This window comes from Lissotriton vulgaris, chromosome 6, assembly GCF_964263255.1.
Source record: "Lissotriton vulgaris chromosome 6, aLisVul1.2, whole genome shotgun sequence".
In the NCBI taxonomy this organism is placed as follows: Eukaryota; Metazoa; Chordata; class Amphibia; order Caudata; family Salamandridae; genus Lissotriton; species Lissotriton vulgaris.
In genome coordinates, this window is record NC_141694.1 from 1,582,083,948 (window position 1) to 1,582,104,309 (window position 20,362).

Below are 20,362 nucleotides of genomic sequence, written 5' to 3' on the forward strand. Positions count from 1 at the left end.
GTAGCCCTGCGGATGTAGTTTATGGCCCCAGCTGTAGAGTATCCAGACATGCCAACCCTCCCGATTCAGGCGTGAGACTACTGACTTCAGTGCTAGTCTCCCGCCTCCCGATTCCTGCAAGGAAAAACCCGGGGGGATATTACCAACAACTAGCGATAATTTTTGTCTCTAACTTGCTTAGAGACAAAAATTATCGCCGCACATCGGCGAATTCTATCGCACATAAACCTTGCTATTAGCAAGGTTTATCGCAAATGCGATAAAAAAAGGCCGCAATGCATGAATATCGCTGAAAAGTCAGCGATATTCATGCATTATCCAAGAAATGCTCTTAGCCATGTTATCCATCTCCCATTGGATAACATGGCTAAAAACTGCTCAGGGCAGGTGTTAGGTTTTGGAGATATTCGCGCTTAGCGTGAATATCTCCAAAAGTTGGTAATAGGAGATAGCGATGGTTAGGGACTGTTTCCAGTCGCTAAAATCTTGGCACGCCCACTTTGCATGTCATTAGTGATAAATATCACTGACATGCAAAGCGGGGCCCAAGATGGTCGCTATCTCCTTTTAGCTGTCACTAACTGGTGTTAGCGACAGCTTGGTAATAGGGAGATAATTTTATCTCTTTTTTTTTGGCTTTTAAAGCCAAAAAAGCGGAAATAAACCCCCTTGATAATATGCCCCATGTTTTTTCGGGGGTTTCAGCTGACAGGGCTTGGTATTGTGTTACGTGCTAATTTTTCCAGGAAACGTCAGAGGGTCGATGCAGGTGTTCTAGAAGAGGTGATAAACCATTTAAGCCTCATGAACAAGCGCATGGTCTTTTAAAGATTTGTGAAGTACTCGGGGCGGCGGTGTGTGTGTGCCCTCTTTCAGGAGCGGGCGGGGGGGCACTGCCAGCAACTTGCCAGGTCAGGTAGTGTTCAACACGTGCATCACCCTTTCTCTGCCTGCTATTGCGCTCCATGCTTCGGAAAGGTAAGAAAAAGAACGTGCATTTGAGTTTGAAATGTCCGATCCTGTAGCAGTACACTTGCAAAGCCCACACATGACAATAACCCGATTCAAGGCCCCATTCACCCGTTTAAAAAAAAATTTATAACACTCCAACAAAGTAACATTATAAAACTTTATTAACTTTTAAATATAATGAACGGAACAAAAACTGTAAAAACATTTAAAAAATTTTCACCCAAAAAAGCAACAATGGTCAGAAGCTGTCTTTTGTGCGAATAGTCCCAAGGCAGCACAACGTGCAGAGTTCTTGACGGCACCCAGGTGATGTCGCCTGGGTGCTGCACTAGTTTTGGGATCCTACAATGCTGCTCCGAAAATTGGCGTGGGGCGTCCCGGGTGGTGCGGGGGGAGGCCTCGTCAGTAGCGGTCTGTTGTGCGAATAGTCCCAAGGCAGCAGAACGCGCTGAGATGTTGATGGCACCCAGGTGATGTCCAGTAAACTGCCGCACTGGTTTTGGTATCCTACAATGCTGCTCCGAAAATTGGCGTGGGGCGGCCCGGGGGGGGGGGGCGTGGGGGAGGCGGCGTGAACGGGCCTCCCCAGGTGGCGGCCATCCAGCTGAGTTGCGCCCGCTCTTGCGGCTACAGCGTCTCGCTCACCATGTTGTTGAGTTGCTCCCACTCTTGCCACATGACTCTTAAAATGGCGGACAGCTCTTCGGTTTTGGGCCTGGTCCACTGAAATGGCCCTGGGACACCTTGGAACTCGGACGCTTGCCTGCTAGGGCTTGGGCTCCATTCTCGAAAAGCGTCCCCTCAGCCGTGAAGATTCTACAAAAGTCTTGGGGGCCCCGACTCCCGCAGGCTTCCGGTGGGGAGCGGCTGCCATGATTGCTCGCGGAATGACCACGACGGAGCCACGAGATGGTGGTGCTCTCATGCTGACGCCAGCTTCAGTCTGAATGATCCAGAAACAAGGTGGGGCTTTCATCGTTTGGGAAAAAAAAATGTTCTAAACCAATGAAAAGTGTTATTTTTAGGTCATATGACCAAGCCTTCCATCTTTAGGAAACCAAAAGTAAAATGAACCAATGAAAAGTTTTATAAACAAGTCACATGACCTGTTATGCGGCATAGGGCTACAAAAAGCGTAGAAAATCCGTTGGCACGTGAGGCGGCGTCAGTAGCGGACCGATGTGCGAATAGGCCGAAGGCAGCACAACGCGTCGAGATCCGGATGGCACCGAGGTGGTGTCCAGCAAATTGCCGCACTGGTGTGGCCATCCTACAATGCTGCGCCGAAAGACGGCGTGTCCAGCTGAGTTGCGGTCACTCTTGCGGTACAGTGAATCGAACGCGCCGAGATCCGGATGGCACCGAGGTGGTGTCCAGCAACTTGCCGCACTGGTGTGGCCATCCTACAATGCTGCGCCGAAAGACGGCGTGTCCAGCTGAGTTCCGGTCAGTTTTGCGGTACAGTGACTCGAACGCGCTGAGATCCGGATGGCACCGAGGTGGTGTCCAGCGAGTTGCCGCACTGGTGTGGCCATCCTACAATGCTGCGCCGAAAGTCGGCGTGGGGTGCCCCGTTGGCTTATGAGGTGATGTCAGTAGTGGACCGATGTGTGAATAGGTCGGAACCAGCACAAGGCACCAAGATCCGGATGGCAAGTCCTGGATGTTGAGTGCCATAGTTGAGAGTTCTGAGCAGTGCTTGTAAGACTGTCTGAAGCTTATTTGCACCTGCTGCAGCTTCACTATTGCCCGAGGTGGTGTCCAGCAAATTGCCGCACTGGTGTGGCCATCCTACAATGCTGCGCCGAAAGACGGCGTGTCCAGCTGAGTTCCGGTCACTTTTGCGGTACAGTGACTCGAACGCGCCGAGATCCGGATGGCACCGAGGTGGTGTCCAGCGAGTTGCCGCACTGGTGTGGCCATCCTACAATGCTGCGCCGAAAGTCGGCGCGGGGTGCCCCGTTGGCTTATGAGGTGATGTCAGTAGTGGACCGATGTGTGAATAGGTCGGAACCAGCACAAGGCGCCAAGATCCGAATGGCAAGTCCTGGATGTTGAGTGCCTCAGTTGAGAGTTCTGAGCAGTGCTTGTAAGACTGTCTGAAGCTTATTTGCACCTGCTGCAGCTTCACTACTGCCCTGGTGTGGCCAAAGGTCGCACATGACATAGGCGGCCGGCTCCCGAGGTCCGGCGGAACTTTTTTCCTTTTCCTTTCTGCTTCTTTTCCTACAATCCGTTTCATCTGAAGACACGACCAGGTCCCTGAATGTGTGCAGGGGGACGCTATTGATTGAATGAAAATGGCGGCTTGACACAAAGCTGACTCAAGCGTTGCTGTTGATGCTATACAGACAAAAATTGGTTTTCAGTTTGTACATTCTTCAGGATTTTTTTTTCCATCCAAGGCTGATTGAGAGTTTGTAGAAAAATGGCTTCAGATTTTCCACATACTACTCTTCAACATTCTTCCTAAATGTAACAATGTGAAACTCACTAGGAGAACGGCTGTTTCTGTTTCCTTTCAAAATGCTGCCAACAATATTTTCTGAATGGAAGACACCATCTTGTAGCATAAAGGGCCGAAAGGGGTTCTGGTCTGGCCGATGGTTGGTGGAGACATTTTGACTATATCTTGGACCTGCCCGGCCTCACCCAAAATGGCGCCGGTATAAATGGGACTCGTAACTCCTTGCCCGCAAATGTATATCTAGAAAATTTTATTGTAAGTGGCCCTGTCTTATTTTAATTACAAAATGTACGTCCACCGATTCCGCAACTGTTAGACACCTTAGTTCTTCCAACCTAATGGCCCGCTCGTTACGTTCCTCTACAGTGTAAATGTCTCCTCATCATATACGATTTCAGTTTGCTCCGTGGCCGGCCCACGTGGTTATAGGCCCGTATTTGTATACTGACATTTTCACAATAAAGATTTTTAAAACAAAACACTGTAGTAGTATTTACATTGGTAAAGTTTTTACTTTTAGTCACTGTTTTCGAATCAGTAAAAGGCAAGTGAAATAAAGCAGTCCAATTACATGACGGATAAAAGGTATAATATGTAGGAACGCAGTAAAGATAAATGGTCAAGGGCAGTTGTGTTTTTCATTTCTGCAACATAAAGTGATCGATAAGAATCTGATAATCAGGCGTATCGGCGACTAAGACAGCAGGCCGAATCTCTTTTACTCAACGGCTCCGTCATGGAACGAAGAAACGCCCTTTTTCTCGAAAAAGGAATATAGTTTACTTGCAGGACAGTTGTAAATTTTCCGGGAAAGTACATTAGCCTGGAATATTATAACATATGTTTAAAAAAAATAATGTTCGAAAACAATGAAAAGCGTAATTTTTAGGTCATATGACCAAGCTTTTCATTATTAAAATAACAAAAGTAAAATGAACCAATGAAAAGTTTTATTAACAAGTCACATGACCTGTTATGCTTACGTTACGCGCTGCGCGCCGCGCCTCGGATCACTTCCGGGTGCGCTAACGCGGCGTGTCATATAACGCATTACGCGACAACGTAGGTCAAGAATATAGTCAAAATGTCTCCACCAACCAGCGTTCGGAACACAACCCCTTTCAGCAGTCCAAAAAGTTCTGTTAAATGACAACAGAGGGGACAGGCAACAAGAACCATCAGTCAAAGAGGGGAGGGCAAGTTCTTCTCTTCCGGGTCATGTTGGGGCGCTACCGGAACTGATCGAATTGGTAGTCTACAGTGTTTCTGGATGTTTCAGACTAAAGCTGGCGTCAGCATGAGAGCACTACCATCTCGTAGCTCCGTCGTGGCCATTTCACGAGCAGACATGGCAGCCGCTCCCCACCAGAAGCCTGCGGGAGTCGGGGGCTCCCAAGACTTTTGTAGAATCTTCACGGCTGAGGGGACGTTTTCGAGAATGGGACCCAAGCCCTATCAGGGAAGCGTCCGAGTTCCAAGGAGTCCCAGGGCCATTTTAGTGGACCAGGCCTAAATCCGAAGAGCCGGCCGCCATTTTGAGAGTCCTGTGGCAGCCGCCTATCGCTGCACCGCAAGAGCGGGAGCAACTCAACTACATGGTGAGCGAGACGCTGTAGTCGCAAGAGCGGGCGGTAAACAGCTGAATGGCGGAAGAGGCACAGTGTAGCAAAAGCGGGCGGAATGGCAACTGAAACGGTAAAGGGGCGCCCCACTACAGCGTGTCTTCAGGTCAAACGGATTGTGGGACAAGGTCCAGAATAGAAGAGTCATCAAAAGGCAAAAAGTTCCGCCGGACCCCGAGAGCCGGCCGCCTATGTCGGGGGCGATCTCAGGCTACACTGGTGCTATAAGACTTGGGGAGGGGGTCGGAGCCAAGTGTCTTCTCCGAGTCCATGGCCATCACACCGCCCCTCGGGGGCCTCCGTCAAGCTGTTTAGGAAGGTTTCATATCACATTGTTTTCTAATGCAGTCAGGTCCACAAACAACACTCACTTACTTTGAGAATAGTGAAGCTGCAGTAGGTGGAAATAAGCTTCAGACAGTGTTACAAGCGCTGCTCAGAACTCTGAACTATGGCACCCAACATCCAGAACTTATGCCATTTGAGAATGGCAGTGACATTGAAGCAACTCAGGGACCAAAACCATTAACGTACTTTCACGTATGAAAATCTTACTTGGGGAGGGGGCAGGAGCGAAGCGCCCCCTCCCAGTCCGCGCCACCACACCGTATGTTGTAAATCTGAAGCCATCGTTCTACAAAGTCAACCAACCTTGGATTGAAAAATCTAGAAAAATGTACAAACTGAAAACCAGTTTTGGTCTGCATAGCATCAGTAGCAACGCTTGCTATCAGAGTGCATGAGTTTCATGCTCGATCGATTGAGCTAGCCGGATCGGGCAATAAAAAGTATAAAATAGTTATGTAAATAGTTATTTAATAAAATGTTTTACTCTGTTTCTTTGCTGGTGTGTTGTCTATATTTTTAATATTTGCATAGGGTTTGTCGTTATTTTGGGCGGGGTGGGTGACGGAGTCGAGCTGTCTTGCAGCCCTCATGGTGTGGAGCTAAGTTCATCTCACTATTTTCGTATTTCTCATGAAGGGTTGTTCCTAATATTTCTATTTTAGCGAGGTCAAAAAGAGATCCAATTAGTGGCCTACTGATTTTGCTCGATTACTTTTATTTTTTTACACGATTTTTCACTATCTGCAAAGACTAAACAGAGTATTGCGACTTTGTGCTTGTTTGTAAATAGAGAATGAACTAAAGAGAATCAATTGTAAAACAGTAAATGCTTGGATAACAATCAATCAAATGGAGAGACAAGCAGGTACGACGGATTACAACGGGGGTAAAGGTCTGCGTTAACTACCGTTCACTATCTGCAAAGAGAGAGTACTAATAAGAGAAAAGAGGGGAGGGGGGGTGCAGCGTTCAAAGCACATCAGCGTGCATAAATACGAAAATGTTTTTATCTATCACGTACTTGACATTTTAAAGCTTTTCATATTTGCTATTAAAAAACCATTGAAATTCACTGAAAAAACCATAGGTTATAGTCGATATATAGTTAGGAATTTGCATTTACAAAACCTTGAAAATTCAATGAAAAAACCATTGGTTTTAGGCCATATATAGTTAGGGATTTGCATTTACAAAACCTTATTTTACTCGCATAAAACCATTGAAATTCCATATATAGTTAGATGCGCTAACTATATATCGCGCACCCGCAATCCACTGCTGATGATGTCACATATTACATCATTCATGACATGGTCAGTGACATCACTGATGACATCACTGATGACATCTCAAATGACATCACTGATGACATCACTGATGACAACTCAAATGACATCACTGACAACATCACAGATGACATCATTCATGTGTTAATACGATGAACCTCTACAGACTCTGATATATCCTTAGATACACTCAGTGAAAACAGACACTCACAGACTGTCATTCATCCATGGAGTTACTCATACACCTAGACAGTCATGCAAAGAATCAAACACACCTCCAATTCCTCAACTATACAGTTATACACACCTTACTTATTGAAACATATTCTAATACATATTTACTCTCTTATACAATCCTTGATACATGTTCACAATGATCCATACAGCCACTCACACATTCACTGGCTGTTATGCACAGTTATTTATATATGTTAACTCTCACATGTACTGTGTTTTACATATGTACTTACTTTGACATGTAGCACTGAGATATCCATTCACTCACCAATACACTCATGCACACAGTCAACCGCCCATATAGCTGTTTCCACATGCACTCTTGAACTCATACATCTAGTGAATCAACTGCTTACACATCTATGCATAGAATCACACACCTCCCAGCCACCCACACACATACTCAGTCTCCCATACAAATACTTGAGCAACCAATCAATAACCCATATAGTTATTTATATAGCTACTGATCAACACATGCAGCAGTTTACAGAACAACAGATATAATGATACACAAATTAATACAGTTTAATCACTAACCTATGCACTCAGTGAGACACATTTAATCACTCCCTCATACAGTCAGTCATGCACCTACTAAATCCTTCATCCAGACATTTATACATCCACTCATTCTTCAATATGTAAGACATATTTTAACTTTACAGAAACTTCCAGTCACTGGATGTTGTCATCAGTGATGTCATTTGAGTTGTCATCAGTGATGTCATCAGTGATGTCACTGACCATGTCATGAATGATGTAATATGTGACATCATCAGCAGTGGATTGCGGGTGCGCGATATATAGTTAGCGCATCTAACTATATATGGAATTTCAATGGTTTTATGCGAGTAAAATAAGGTTTTGTAAATGCAAATCCCTAACTATATATGGCCTAAAACCAATGGTTTTTTCATTGAATATATATATATATATATATATATATATATATATATATATATATATATATATATATATATATATATATATATATATATATATATATATATATATATATATACTTTTTCTAATAGGACAATACAAACAATTATATATACAAAAATTATATATACAAAAAACAACAACAAAAACAATACATATATCTAAACAAAGACATAATTCCTTGTTCCCGGTATTTGATATTACGGATGTGGGGAAAAATTCTAAACATTGATTAATAATAGCAATCAATAAGAAAACGAAGATATCCTTAAAAATAATGACACACAACGAGGAAAACTTTTTAACCCTCTATCTGAATAGGGAGGTGCAATAGTTTCTTTTCAAATCTTTTTGACTTTTGCAGGGCTTCTCCAGATTGTGGAGTCGACCCGAATCAGCCCACATATTTTCGGCCTCATCAGGGACGGGGCAAAAGGAAACCTTTTTCAATTCCAACTGTCTATAGGGTAAGGTACAGGAAATTATCCACATATAAGTATTTATTCTATTTAAGCTCTATGTAGTGGCAGCACTTCAAGAAATAGTTGAACTTCACGGCACCACACACATCACTTCCTCGGGTAGTTTGAATTTGTATTTCTTAGCAAGTCGTAATATTGGTACCCTCTTCAGGGGCAAATTAGTCATCTGCACCGGTACGGCACAATCCCATGAGTCAGCACAAAACACACGCTCACCAGGACGGAAGGCAGAAGAACTTAAAGTCTTTGCTGTTCCTGAGGCTTTTTGAACAGGGTGCAAGCTCTAGCTCAAGCCCTTAGAGAAAGTCACAAAAAGGAAGTTGCAGAAAATTCAAGTCCAGTAATTTCACTGCCCAAAACAGAAGCACCCACTGCAGGCCAATACAGCAAAGCACACAGCAACTTGGTAGTTTTTCCTCACAGCTTCTCCATCTATTCTTCTTGGCAGTCCTATTGGTTCCATAAGAGTTCTAAAGCTTAGGGGTTTGAGACCCACTTTTTATAGCCTAAAATCCTTTGTCCTCTCTGGCAGTGAGTGTCTGTGCACAGCCAGAACCAGTTTTGTCCTCTCTGGTGCAGCTTCCTGGCCGGAGGTGGAGACAGTATTGTCAGAGGCAGACCAGGACCATTCAGGTGAAACAAAATCTCCTCCCCCTTCTCTTAATGCAGCCCAGGTCTATTCAGCCCAACCTTGACCCATCTAGGCTCTCTGGAGATACTCCTCCACAGCCCCTGTCATCCCACAGCCAGACAGTCAATTCACAAACCCAGCAGAGGCACACTGGATGGCTGAGCAAGAAAATACCTACTTTCTAAATGTGGTATTTTCAAACACATAGTGTAAAAATCACCTTCACTAAAATATGCATCTTTAGATTCTGAGATTAGCAATGCTAAACTTTTTTTCTCTACCTTGTTCCCAGGGCCAGTTATGTTTATAAGATGTTATAAACAAACTCCCCACTCTGTCCTATGGGAACAGGTAGCCTTGCAATAGTGAAAAACGAAATTGGCAATAATTCACTATCAGGACATGTCACACACACACCAGGGCATGTCCTATCTTTCCCATACACTGCACCCTGCCCTCAGGGGTCCCTTGAGCCTACCTTAGGGGTGACTGACATGCAAGAAAAGGGAAGGTTAGTGCCTGGCAAGTGGGTGCACTTGCAAAGTTGACATGGCAGTCCTAGACTGCACACATGCTCTGCAATGGCAGGCCAGAGTTACATTTACAGGTGCTTGTGTGGGTGGCACAATCTGTGCTGCAAGCCCACTTGCAGCATTTAATTCACTGGCCTTAGGCACACACAGTGCACTGTACTAGGGACAGACTAGTAATTCAAATCAGCCAATTATGGAAACACCAATTCATAATAACAATTTGCAACAGGAGCACTGGCACTTTAACAGTGAACAGCAGTGAGAAAGTGCGCAGAGATACTAAACCAGCAAAAGCAGAGACAAAACCGGGATGTCAGAAAGCAAAAAGTCAGGGGAAACACGCCAAAAGATGACAAGTATACAGGCATAGACTCAGTAGTCAGGTCATACTTGATCTTACAAGCCCAGCTACAGGCACCAACACTTAGGAGCAATGCCATACCACCTCAAGATACATTTCTGATGTTGCCTACACCTTGTAGAGTCGGGGAGTTACCAGACTGTCATAGTAGTGGCGGAGGGGTGCCACAAAGCAGGTTTTTAAGGTTCTTCTACAAGGTCCTTAATGTTATAGTTGGAAAACTACTCCAATATATATATATATATATATTTCGTAGTCAGTGTTTCGACACTCCAATAGATGTGGAGTGAGCGACGTACGGAGCCGTACGCAGCCTAATCAATCGAACACGGAGGACCGGAGGACCGGAGGACCAAACGGCGCCAAACAACGCGGACCAAACCGTCCCAGGAAGGAGTCGTTGAAAATTAAATCGCCGAGGACTGTGCGTCCTGTGAAGGCGCGCTGAGGAACAATCTGCCGCGGACTGCTTGAGCCGCGAAGCAGGAGCGGCACGGAGAAGCGGTGGATGAGTGGATTCAATTTTCACTCTTACCCCTGTGTCTCCCATCGGCGTAAAGACCGCGCTGCCTGCATAAAGCCACCAAGCGTCCCTGGTCATAGCTGTGAGAGCAAGGGACCAAGCGACTGAGTGGGGTGTGTGTAACGGCCCCCTGTGACCTCAGGGGGACGTCGTGGACCCAGGATTCAACTTTCACTCTCACTCCTGTGTCTCCCATCGGCGTAAAGACTGCACTGCCTGCACAAAGCCCCCAAGCGTCCCTGGTTGTAGCTGGGAAGACCAAGGTGACGCGAGTGGAGCTGAAGAGGCAATATTTACTCCTTACCCGACGATAACTGAGAATCCTCACTGGGCAGACCTGAGACCCCTTGTGCCTGTATACCAACGTCCCACTCCCGCCGCCGCATCGGATAACTTCGCGGCCGCCGAGTGGAGGGGGCATTGCAGGACTACACTTCCCAGCGGCCATAGCGGAGGGAACAGAGGGGAGAACAGCGCGCCAGCCGGCGCTTAAAAGACGCGTCACCCCGGTGGAGCGGGTGACGCGAGCGGAGCTGAAGAGGCAATATTTACTCCCTACCTGACGATAACTGAGAATCCTCACTGGGCAGACCTGAGACCCTTTGTGCCTGTATACCAACGTCCCCCTCCCGCCGCCGCATCGGATAACTTCGCGGCCGCCGAGTGGAGGGGGCATTGCAGGACTACACTTCCCAGCGCCCATAGCGGAGGGAACAGAGGGGAGAACAGCGCGCCAGCCGGCGCTTAAAAGACGCGTCACCCTCGCGTCGCGGGAGCGCGCGGGAGCGCCCGGGGCTAAGCCCGGGCAAAGGGCGGGCCGGGCAAAGGGTGGGCCGGGCAAAGGGTGGGCCCTCTGTGGCCCTCGGTGGCCGAGGTAGGCTGGGCTGGGCCCTGTCATTTTCATTTTGGGTTAGGTATGCCAGTGACTGGAGGTGTGTCATTTTGAAGGAGATATTTCTGAATACTAGCCGAATATCTATTGTCAACTTCTCTGAGGATTCATTTTTATGGACTAGTTATTGTTATTTATATATATATCTTCTGTGCAATAGCCTGCTGCTTGGTTGGTTACTTTTCCGTTTATCATGACAGCAAAGAAATTACGCTCTGGAAGAGTCCTAGGGGGTGGTCATGTATAAAAACCAGATCTAACCCCCTGAGGAATAAACATGACAACAGTGTGTTATTGAAGGGACAGATGCAGTTACTGAAATTATGGGAAAAACCTGTTGATAAGACTGTGGCAGTCCCGATAGTTGCTGGTTCTGAGATGATGCTTTTGGTGGATGCACCGCCTGATGTGGAGAAAGATCCCAAACCTGAGTCAGCCTCTGTAAAAAACTTGCCTTCCCTGTCAATAACCACTGATGCTAATCTCCCAGTAGGTACTTTAAGGGGAGAGCATCCTGATAATATGATAGCAGATACGAAAGTCCCTCTGCCTAACATTCTTAAAGTTGCAGAAAGTCCGGACGCGGCTATAAAAGGAGAGTCTTTTCTGTCCAGTATTGATCTTGAATTGTGTGGTTGCTACATGGACGATAGAATTCTGAAACGCCCTGATCCTAGTAAGACACCAAATGGAGCCACGCCGTCAGGATTATTGCTATATAGTAGTACTCCCTCTATAACTTCTAATGACATTCCTTCATTGCAGAATGATTCTAGGACTCCACCACTTAATCTATCCGGTATCTGCCCCCTTACTTCTTCTGGGTTCCCTAAAGACGATAAACCTATCTCTGATTCCCTGATAGCACTAGAACATTTATTGGCTTCCATATTGTTTTTACTGGGCAAATTTGTTGGGAGCTCTGATTGCATCTTGGACTCAGTTACACAGATATTGAAAGTACTACTGGCAAAAAACACAGAAAATGGTACTATTCCCCCCCCCGGAGATTGTTTTGCAGAATGTTCCGGATAGTAGTAATTTACTGGTAAAAAATGCGCCTGCGGGTACGCCAGTAGTGGTTGTCAAACATGAGCCCTCAGGGATGCCTATCCCATCCGTTTCAAATTGCATGAAGGAATCAGAACCTTCCTTAAAGGAAGAAAGTTTGGTGGATGTGAACTTAAACGCTGGAAATGAATTATTTCCAATTTTCAACCTAGATAAAAAAGAGCCTGAAGCGAATCTTGATGTAAATGGAAAAGTAAAAGAACAAAGCAGAAAGAACAAAGGGAAAAATAGGAAACCTGTTCGTAAGTACAAGAAGAAAAGACAGAGGCAAATTATTTTTCAAAAACATATAAATACAGAAGTGCTTGATGTTATAGATATGGAAGATAACTCTCTATTGGACACTTTTTCTAATAAGGCTGCTGTTTACACTAGTGGCTCTGTAGTCGAAGGTCCTCTTGATGTGCATGCCAATGTTGGGGGAGCCCCTTGTCAAGAGGATAATGGAGTATTGCCCATAGCTTCAATAGAAGAGGTGACAAGAACTATTCCTGTTGCACCAGGGACACTTAACCCATCAGCGCCTATCTTTCGGCTGCCGGTTGTTGTTGCCACAAATTCTCCACCCGTACATTTTAAAGCCCCTAATTCTTATGTGGATACTTTGACTCTGGACATTTTGCCCTTATTTGACTCTGACTTATACCTAAACAGGTCATGGTTGCTTAATTGTTTTAAGGATATTGAATGTCTAAAACGTATTCAGTCGAGTGACATTGACTTGGTTTCTTTAGTAAGGTTTGAAAATGGGCTATGTGTATGGGTAAAATTCTGTTCTAAAATAATAGCTAACCTTGTACTTCAACAGGCGGAATCGTTTCAATGTAGAGGGATTGATGTGTTACCCTTTTTCCATAATGGAAAGGATATTTACCCTAGAGAAGGGGCCACAAAGTCGGGCTTTAGGCAGGAAGATCCGTCCACATACAATAAAGATTTAAAAATCTGGGTCTCTAGAGGTAAACGTATGGTTTCCCAGGTACTACCTATCCCCTTGAACCTGACGGTTCCTACAATTGAGGATAATCATCGGTGGAACTGGCTTCCAGGAGTCTTATCTAATAATATATCGGATAATCCAAGACTGTTTCAACATCTTTAACAGTCATTTAAAAGTAATATCCTGGAATGCAGCAGGGTTACATAATAGACCGGAGAAACTTGATTTCCTATTTTCTCTGAATGCAGATGTGATATGCATTCAAGAAACTTGGTGTAAAAATATTCTATACGGGGGGAAAGATTATTTTGTGCTTGAGGCTGCAGCTACGCCATCGAAAAAAGGTCATGCAAAAGGTGGAATTGCCTGCCTCCTGTCTAATTCATTACAATGGCAATTTTCCCATTATGTTGACACAAGTAACCTTTTTCAAGCAATAACTATTAATAATCTAGCTAGTGTAGGTAGCCAGTACTCCCTGGTAATTATTAATGCATACATTCCGCCTGAAGATGTTTTTAGTATTGTATTGAAGCGAATGTTTACTTATGTTAAACAATTATTAGAGCTTGACCAGCCCCCTTATATTCTACTCGTGGGTGATTTGAATAGCAAAGTTTCTAACTCAAGCGTAGACTTGTTTAGAAATAAGTTTAAAGAAGAGGCATATAATATACCCCAATCTATCTTTCCGAATAAAATAAAAACTAGCAAAAGAGGAAAGATGCTGTTAGAAGAACTTAGCAATCTAGAGGGGTTAATTGTAAATGGTAGGATGCCATCTGATACACCCGCTAAATTCACTCATAGGTCCCCTAAGGGTGAATCCATCCTTGACTATGTAATTACGGACTATGACACTTTTTCCTTTATTCAGGACATAATGATTTCTCAAACTCCCATGAGCGACCATAATGTGACCAGTATAACTGTTTCATTACAACCTCCGGTCACTGATTCCTGGTCTTTAAGTAATAGAGGAGTTTCTTTTCATTGTAAGTCCGACAGATGTTTCTGGAACCCTACCATTATGAAGGTTGTGCAAAATATTCTTGCACAAACCTTACTTGAATTAAAAGAATGGCAGGGTATGGAATTCTTTCATTTTGAAAACCTTATGAAGAAGCTTACTGCGACTGCAAAGAAGCCAAGATATCCTAGGAAAGAGAATTTTGTTCCTAGTTTATTATTACCCTTAAATAAAGAAATAAATAAACTAGTGAGGCAACAGTTTCTTTTTAGAACCAGGGAAAATGCTAATAAGTTATCCTTACTAAAAAGAAGGAGGACCAGACTGAGAGCAAAATTAAAAAAAGAAAAAGAAGACTCACTCTGGATTTGTTTAAGGGAGGCTTCTGTCTATGGTAAATCTAGAGAATTCTGGTCCATAATTGGTAAGGGATGTGGTGCTAGAACTTCCCCTATTCCCATCTCTATTCCTGAAGATGTCTGGATTTCATTTATATCGAATTTGTATGCGTCTAATGGCGTAGAGGGTGAGGATTGTGACCTTGTTTTGGACAGTGGGTATACTATGGAGCCTCCATCTGAGAAATCCATTGCTTCGGTGATCAAGAGTATGCGCTCCTCCGGAGCAATGGGTCCGGACGAGTTGCCCATTTCAGTACTGAAGCAGGATGTCACCTCATGGAGTAGGATTCTTTTTCCTTTGTTTAAAGCCTGTTTCTTAATGAGATCAGTTCCTACATCTTGGAGGGGAAGTATACTAATACCCATATTTAAGAAGGGAGAGCGGGATAAACCCATGAACTACCGTTTAATAGCTTCACTGGATTCTATTGGGAAAGTTTTTGCTAAGTGTCTTTTAATATTAATCACTGATTGGGTGGAGGCAAATGGAATTCTACCTTTGGAACAAACTGGGTTCCGTAAAGAGCATAGTACACTTGATAATTTAACAGCTCTTCAAGTGATTGTGGACAAATACGTACGAGTGCGAGGAGGTGGAGTATATGCGGCATTCATAGACTTCTCCACAGCGTTTGACAAGGTGGACCGTCCGACGCTGTGGAGAAAGCTTGCTGTATTGGGTATGCCACCACAGCTACTGGAACTAGTAAGATCCCTTCACTCGAATACCTGGTGTAAGGTGCTACAAGGCGGAGAAAGGGGTCTTTCACAGACTATCCCATCCCTAAATGGATTAAAACAGGGGTGTATATTGGCCCCCATGTTGTTTTCATTATATACAGCGGACCGACCTGCTTCCATTGCTGCATGTGGTGGGTTAGCCCCGGTAGTTGGAGGTTCATCCATTTCGGTTTTAATGTATGCGGATGATATCCTCATTTTAGATTTAACTCCGAAGGGCTTGTCTAACCGCCTGCAAGCATTACATTTATTTGCAGAAGCACATTTTATGAAGATCAATGCTTCCAAAAGCAAAATCATGTGCATTTCTGGAAGAAAAAAATGTAGATCTGAAAACTTCGAATGGGCTATAGGAGGCCAGACACTAGAGGTGGTTAAAACTTACACCTTTTTAGGTAAAATAATCTCGGCAAACCTAAGTGAGAAACCCCATATTGAACATAATTTGCGTAAAGCATTGGCTCATGGTATGGGGTTATGTTCCTTTTATTCTGCTACAGGAAAAAGACACTTTGCTCGATTTTTGGAAGTATATAGAGCAAAAATCACTGCAACTCTGCTGTATGGAATAGAATTGGTGAAGTTAAAGCATTGGGGTTTTTTGCATTTAATGGAAGGAAAGGTACTAAGAAGAATTTCTTCCCTTAATACAGCTTGCTCTGTGTCTGCATGCAGGCTGGAATTTTGCCTTCGGAGCTGTTGGGTACAGGGGTTGATTGCCCTGGTAAGGTGGGTGGCCTGTCTGGCCAGAGGTAAATCGGGTTCCTTACGGGCATATATTAAAAACGAACTACTGGGCAATTTAAACGAGTTTTCACTAATAGTAAAAAACTTTAGAAAAGCGGTAACAATGTTAGAGTTGGATGCAAGTACTTTGTTCCTACTTTCTCCTACTCAACTAAAGTCTCAGCTGAAATACGCATCTCGGGAACTCTGTTTTAAATTGGATATGACGGCTTTACACGAAAAGAAGGGTGGTGAATTACTTTTAAGCACGTACTCAGTAAAGCAGGCCCAGCAGTACGTTTCTTGGAATATCCCTCATAGAGTCCGTAGGCTATGGTACCTTTTAAGACATGATTTTCTTCCTCTAAATTCACTTTTAGCAAAGTGGTATGGGACATCTCCAGTATGTAACCTTTGTAATAAGGCAGTGCAGGACCGAAATCATGTTTTGTTTATTTGTCCTGCATTACGTCCATTGCGCTCTAAATGGTTAAAATCTATTTGTCTACAATTAGGAATCCTTAATGTAAATACTTTCTTCCATGCCCTTTATTGTCCACCTAATGAAATGTTTTGCTTCAAAATTTTTAACTTTTTTAAGGGTTTTTTAGATATTTATTAATGATACCTAGAGATGTTGTTTGGTGATTGTTCGGCTAGTGTTAAAGATGTGATTTTTTATTCGGCTTTTATTGTGATTTTTATTGTATGTAGTGGTGTATAACTATGTGATTGTTTTATGTGGCCCTCTTTTGAGAGCCAAAAACATAATAAACTTAAACTTGAAACTTGAAACTATATTTCGTATATTCATCTAATAATTGCAGCAGACAAAACTCAGCTTCTACGGGATAGCACAGTTCGCCAATGTACTTGTCTGTGTTGATGGCACACATATCATCCTATGCCCCCGCTGCAAGCCACAGAATACATCTACAGTAACATTAGGAGGGCAAACTTACTGAATGTGCAGGTAGTTTGTGACACCTTGTGTGTCACCACTGACCTTGTGGCTAGATACCAAGGCAGCACACACAACTCCTTCATGTTCCGCCACAGTGGAATACACACACAGCTGGCATAAGGTGATTTTGGAGAAAGGTTACTACTAGGTAAGACATTCACTAAATCAATGAATGTAATGAACAGGAGTGTATGTGCAATGTGACCTAATGGTTTCCTCTCATGCACCTAAGGTCACAGTATCTATGCATTACAACCCTGGATCCTCACACCTTTCCAGACCTCAAGAATATTAAGTGAGATATGATACAACAGGGCACACAAGTCAATGAGCTCACTCATTGAGCGAACATTTGGAATTGTAAAGTCCCACTTCCGCATAATCCAAAGACTGGTGGGGCACTTCTCCATAGGTCACACACATGCTGCAAAATCATAGTGACCTGTACCATCCTGCACAATATTGCAATGCGGAGGGGAATGCACAATGTCACCATGGAGACTGACTTTTGATGATGACTCTAACGATGACTGATAGCCATTACAGGGACAGCAGGATGGAACCGAGTTGGCTGAGGGACATGAACAATGCACAGCGATAACAAACTACTATTTCTGAGTTAAGTGAAGACATTGCACTTTAGAAATGATGCATCACACATGGGGTAGTATTTGGTGCACAACTCAGTGACCACCTTTTATTCAAGTGGCTATCACAACTGGTGGGCTGGTGGGAAATGACTGTGCAGCATCATGAATAAGACTGAAATAAGCACATCCTGTCCGTCTGATCCCCAGTATGTAATTCATTTATGGTCAAATGTCCAACATGGACTTACGCTGACAAGCCAACTGGACCACTCATCATGGAAACTTTGTTAGAGGCAGCTCAAGTAAGGAATCACATTCCACTTTTACACATTTTGAGGAATATGAAAAGCAACATGATTACCCAAGTATTGTACGACAGGAAGTGCAGGAACCTGTTTACTGTGACCAGTAATTTAGACTATTAAGCAAAAAGTATCAGTGATGATGCTGGAGTGAGTGTATGCATGAGTAAACACTCAAACAAAATAACATCATTAAAGTCAAATATGTATGAGGGAGAATGCATATATTGTGAAAAGATATATTCTACAAAGGAACATCAAAGCATGAGAAATTAATCAGGACCACGGAGCTTAGAGTCTTTAAGAGTGTTCAACCATTAATTTTGATTCAAAGATCTTAGCAGTTTGTAGTGAGGATAGAGTGACTGATTAAAACAAGCGTGACATCGACACCATGGCCATAAAATCCATCAGACGTTGATAAATAATAATTTACAGTGCCTGATTACCTTAAACGGTTCCTATTAGGTCTTCTGACTGGAGGTACAGAAATCCCAAAGCCCTTCAAAAGGGTCACCTCACTTATGTAATCATTCAGTCAGGACATTATGTATGCAGTGCTAAATGTCCAGCACAACAGAACATGGTTAGGACGTCAATTCAACCTGTGATGCCAGCCAGCACATCTGTGACCTTGTGCCAAAAATCAGCAGCCAGGGGGCAGTTCCAGAACATATGTGTCATATCAGCATAAGGTTCTTGACACTGTGGACAATTCAAATCAGATCCAAAAACTCTATGAAGCCTCGATGGGCTGAGATAGGCCCTGCGTAGGGTCTTGTCTTTGCTACACTGAAATTTAGCAGTGCAGGAAAATGTATGTGGGTGGAGAATCATCCTATTCCATTCCTTTAGACTCAAGTCTCTGCCTATATCCCTTTCCCAGCACCTGGCGGTCACCGATAAGGGGTCTTGTAAATTGGGAAACAGGGACGTTGTGAGCCATATTATCAAATGGCAGCCCTCTCCTATAGTACGCAAGGTGCTTACTAGCAGCTGCTGATCAGGCTTTGAGTCGATGTTTGCTACAGTCAGCCCATCTCAACCAGCAACCAGCTGTAGGTCATCAAGTGACTCTGGAGGATCATTGTCACTCTGTAGTTGCTCAAGGGGATGACAATTTGGACTGAGCCACAATCTCAGATTTAGGCGTTTGGTACCACTTAGGGAATGGGTTCTAACTCAATTCTTTTTTGCAAGATATGGATGCCTAGAGATTAAAAATATGTGATAGCAAGTCATCACTCTTTGCCTTTTGTCTGATTTTACTGGATTAGCAACCATAGCCCCAAAAAATATTGGTCTTCATTTTTCGATAAAAAGCATACAAATCCTTCATAATATGTGAAAAAAATATTTAAAAATAGTTATGCTTGTAAATTATGCTTGTTAATTGTAATCATAAAAATATAGTCCTTAAAATATGAACAGCAAATCTTCATTGAATTCCTCATATATTGACAAAGGTTACATGCATAATTTTCACTTACAATTTCAAATAATAATAGTTGTTACACCCCACATAGGCAATGTATGTCATGAGTGAACATAAACACAATTGTATTATCTGTCATCATCATCACCTTTTTAAGAGTAGTCATCAATCTTGCATCTGATTTTCACAGGCGGCAAGTCTGCATTTGTCAGTGCACTTGAGGACATACTGGGCCCGATTCACAGCACTAACTTAAGACAAAATCCTAAACTTACTACTTTTGTTATTCACAGAATGCACATACTACTTTTGGTATTCACAGAATGCACTTACTACTTTTGATATTCACAGAATGCACTTACTACTTTTGGTATTCACAGAATGGGTTTACGACTACTAACTTTATGTCCGCACTTGGGCTGGAAATTCCGGCCAGGAGGCAGAGCTTGTGGCCCAGAGGCGGTGCTTCCGGCCCAGAGGTGGAGATTTCAGCCATGGCTAAATCCCCACCTCCCAGCCGGAAGCTCCGCCTCCGGGCCGGAAGCTTCGCCTCCGGGCCGCAAGCTCCGCCTCAAGCCAGAAGCTCCGCCTCTGGGCCCGAAGCACTGAAGAAATTAGTTTAAAATAGGTTGCTTATAAAATACATTCCCGTTGGGTGGTTGCCCTGAATCATAGGCTTTGGGCAGCTGTTGTTGATTTCTGCTTATGACTGGCAGCAGTGTATATTTGTATTTATATGTTAATGTTGAAAGCCATGTTGTTTTTTTCCGTGCAATGTGTATTTCTGTCTAAATTCATTTATGTTTAACTGTAGATGAAATATAATGAGTGGCTTGTATAGGTTTTGTAAATAATAAGAAGTGTACATTGTTGTTCCTTATCCAACACCAACAATTTTTTGTGGACATAACAAAAATATTTAA